Source organism: Dipodomys spectabilis, unplaced genomic scaffold, assembly GCF_019054845.1.
Source record: "Dipodomys spectabilis isolate Male_0828 unplaced genomic scaffold, ASM1905484v1 ptg000370l, whole genome shotgun sequence".
Lineage (NCBI taxonomy): Eukaryota > Metazoa > Chordata > Mammalia > Rodentia > Heteromyidae > Dipodomys > Dipodomys spectabilis.
The window spans coordinates 2,443,675-2,447,971 of record NW_024871047.1 but is presented as its reverse complement, the minus strand read 5'-3'; the positions used below and the strand labels follow the sequence as shown (position 1 = coordinate 2,447,971).

The following is a 4,297-nucleotide window of genomic DNA, read 5'->3' as shown; positions in this document are numbered from 1 at the left end:
TTATATATGGACTACCTCATGAATTTGCATGACATCCTTACACAAGAACTATGCTAATTTTCCCTGGATCATTCCAATTTAGTGTATATATGTTGCAGAAAAGGGCACCTCGATTTTTTTTTTTTTTTGGTTGGTTGTGGGGCCTGAACTCTGGGCCTGTGAGATCCCTCAGCTCTTTAGCTCGAGGCTAGTGCTCTACCACTTGAGCCAAAACACACACTTCTGGCTTTTTCTGTGTATGTGGTGCTGAGGAATCAAACCCAGGGCCTCATGCATGTGAGGCAAGCACTCTACCACTGAGCCACCTTCCCAGCCCCACCTCTTGATATTTTTGACCTATTAATCTTTTAATATTTTTGACCTATCTGGGGTACAAGTATTTAAGGGTTTATTGTTTTCTTTCTTCTTCCCTTCTTTCCTTTTTCTTTTTTCTCTCTTTCATTTTCTTTCCTTCATTCCTTCCTTCTTTCCTTCCTTCCTTCTTTCCTTCCTTCCTTCCTTCCTTCTTCCCTCCCTCCTTCCCTCCTTCCCTCCTTCCTTCCTTTCATTTTTCTATGCTTGAACTAGGGCACTACCACTTGAGCCACAGATCTACTTCTGGCTTTATGTATGTGTGCATGTGTGTGCATGCATGTTTGTGTTTAATTGGATTTAAATAAGTTTAACATTGTATTCTGATGAATTAACATACTTTTTTTGCTGGAGATCAAATCCAGGGTCTCACCCATGCTATGCAAGTGCAACCTCTGGGTTACATTCCCAGTCCTGAATAGAAATTTTTTATCTATGGTACTATTTTTTTCTCTAATGTATACCCTTTCTCCTTTCAGAGCAGACCACCTTGCCATTGGTTTTTATTAGTATATCAGGGACTCAAGACCAAGTCAATATTTTGTTAGCATACATTAGCATATATTAATTGTACATAAGGGTTTCATTGTGATACTTTCATAATTGTATATCACATACTTTGATTGAATTCACCCTCACTATTGCTCTTTCTTGTCTTTCACCCACTTTTGAACAAATTGTAATGTGTTTCACTATTGTATTTTCATACATGTAAATAAAACACTGATTATTAGTGCCCATCCCACTACCCTTTCGTTTTAGTCTCAGCCCTCCCATTGGTTTCCCTCTGCAAACAGTTTCCATTTTACATTCATGTCATTTTTTCCAACTCAATGTTTTTAGAAGGACTCATGGGACTTAGCACATAGTTGTACAAATGACTAAGATACATTAACATGCTATCACTGTACATCTGTTTTCTATTTTATAATGAAGTAACTTAGGACCAGATACTTCATAAAGAAAGTAAGTTTGCTTAGGTCACAGATTCAAAAGATGAAAGTCAGGCTGAGCAAACCCATGTTGGTTCTGTACTGACAGCCTCAAGGTGGAACACATTAAAATGGCTGAAGCAAGGGTGGAAGAGATCACATAGTGTGATAGTCACATAGTTAGATAGTCTAGACATGTTAAGACACTGAACAGTTAAAAACTGGTGAGAGTGCTCCTGAAATCCAAGTTCCCAAATGCCAGCCAGGCGCTGGTGGCTCACGCCTGTAATCCTAGCTACTCAGGAGGCTGAGATCTGAGGATCGCGGTTCAAAGCCAGCCCGGGCAGGAAAGACCGTGAGACTCCTATCTCCAATAAACCACTAGAAAACCGGAAGTGGCGCTGTGGCTCAAGTGGTAGAGCACTCGCCTTGAGCTGAAGAGCTGAGGGACAGCGCCCAGGCCCAGAGTTCAAGGCCCACGACCGACCAAAAAAAAAAAAAAAAAAAAAAAACCAAGTTCCCAAATGCCAAAAAAAAAGGAATTAACTTGCAAAGTTTGTTCCAAACAAAAGCAGCCTCAGAGTCAGCTATGATAACACTTTCATGCAGACTATTCACAGTATAATCTTTGTATTTTTACTTTTTCGTTTTAAAATTTAAAAATGGGAGTTATGTCTGTGTGTGTGTGTGTGTGCGTGCGTGCGTGCGTGCATGCGTGTGTGTGTGTGTGTGTGTGTGTGTGTGTGTGTGTGTGTGTGTGTGTGTGTCTTAGGCCTTGAACTCAGGGCATGGACACTGTCCCTGAGCTTTTTTGCTCAAGGCTAGCCTTCTACCATTTTGAGCCACAGAGCCAATTCTGGTTTTCTGGTGGTTAATTACAGGTAAGAGTCTCATGGTCTTTACTGTCCAAGTTGGCATCGAGCTGCTATCCTCACATCTCAGGCTCCTGAGTAGCTAGGATTATAGGCGTGAGCAACCAGCATCTGGCTGCTGCATTCTTTAAACTACCCACTCTCTATTTTTCTTCTTAGTAGATGTTTCTAGCCAACCATTCCTAATTTGACAAAAATTTAAATAAACAGGTATTGTATAAATGTGTTATAGACACATAAACAGAATCGTAGTTTTTATAGAGAAATTTAATCTGAATAAAGTGATGAGTTTTTCAGTAAAAATTTTCAAGGTTTTCTCAAGTTTTTACTAAACCAAACCTATCCCAGTCTATGGAAAGTAGGCTAAATAGGTGTTTTTTCAGTTTTTCCATGATTTCACTCACCTGGTATCCTGAATTAGGTTAATACTTTATGATTCCATGTGCTGTTCTTTGTGGGCTTATAAGTTAAAACTGCTCTCTGTCTCTGGAATTAACATCCCAGTTCCTTAAGGTTTCAGTGGTACATCAGAAGACATGTGCCTCCTGTACTGAGTAGCTAAACTTGAGGATTGCCTTCTCATAGAAAAATTCTTCCTCTGCATTTGTGAACATTAAAAAAATCCTGCTTTTAACCACTCCCCTTCTTGGAATTGAGTTTTTCTGTTTCCATAAATTTCTTAAGGACCAGCAAGTTGAAGCAGAATGTCTCACATGGCTTATTAGTTCGTATGCCTTTCTGAAGTTGCTGGTAGATGGGAAGAACAATCCAAAGGACATTAATGAATCTGTCACTTAGCAGACAGCCCACTGGCTTCAAGGTGTCATTTAAAAGCTTATCCAGCTGTTCAGCCATCCTCTTTTCACAGTTCTCATAGAAAGCTTAGAACGAATCCTTTAATATGTTCAGTTAAATTTAAAAGGTTCATAAAACAAAACATCTCATCTTGAACTATATTATAGTCATTATCTTCTGAAATATTAGTTTGCTTAATCACACTCCTAATAGGGTTCTGTTGAATGAAAAGATCAATTTGTTCTGCAGTGTTCACTGGAGCCTTTAGGAAAAGCTGCTGCAATAATTTTGTAACTCTAACATGAACATTATCGGAGATGAAATAAGCTTCAAAGTCAATATTCACTTCCTCATCAATGATCTCATTGTTATCCTTTTCTTCATCACTGTCCTTGTCTTCATTATCTTTGTCCTCATTCTTCCCTCCATCCTGTTCTTCATTGTGCTGGGCCTGGCCTCCCAGAAGCCAGAGGCCTCAATTCCCCACCTTTCTTTTTACTTTTAAGTGTCCTTTTACTTCAGTGTTTAAAATTGTTTTCTCTTACACAGCATACAGTAGGTTTTATTTTTAATTTAGTCTAATTATCTTGTTTTGGGTGGTTTTTAATATTCATATTTAGGCGATCCTGCTTATAGCTTGTTTCTACTATGTTGTTTAATTTCTAGCTGTGTCAGTCATCATTTGTTCCACTTTTTTCCATTTTCTATGGGTTTTTTTGGATTAGATTAATACTTTATGATTCCATGTGATCTTCTTTGTGGGCTTATTAGTTAAAACTGCTCTCTGTGTCTGTCTCTGTCTCTGCATGTGTCTATGCATTATTCTTGATTTCGAGTTTAAATAATATTTTTAAACTTACTATAGTCTATTTTTCAGTAAAATAATATTATATATACATACAGTATACATATATACACACAAAAATTACATATCTATTTCTCCTATTGATATTCTACTTCTAGTCTTGTAATACTGATAAACTATAGAAAACATTGTTATAATATTTTGCTTTAAATAATTATCTTTTAAAGAGATTGTTATAATAATAAGATAAATTGGACATCATAGGTATATACAGACATGATAGACATAATTACCATTGCTGTTGGTCTTCATATTTCCATACAGTATCATTTCCTTACATATTTTGGGAGTTCTTCAAAATTTCTTATATTATGGGTATTTATAAATTCATTCAGTTTATATTCAGATGGAGAAGTATTCACCTTTATTTTCAAAATATTTTGATAAGTATGTTTCTTTGAGCCTGGCTTACTTCACTTAATATAATTTTTTCCAAGTCTTTCCATTTCCTAACAAATGGGGCAATGTCATTCTTTCTGATG

The 4,297-nt window shown here is 37.0% G+C and overlaps 1 non-coding gene and 1 pseudogene across 1 annotated transcript; both read right to left on the bottom strand.

Annotated features, from left to right (window-relative positions):
* Window positions 1-109, bottom strand: LOC122096402. The gene has a single exon (XR_006145295.1). It is a non-coding gene; the product is annotated as a U6 spliceosomal RNA (small nuclear RNA).
* A 2,573-nt stretch (window positions 110-2,682) lies between these two features.
* Window positions 2,683-4,067, bottom strand: LOC122096391 (annotated as a pseudogene).
* Between the last annotated feature and the right edge of the window lie 230 nt (window positions 4,068-4,297).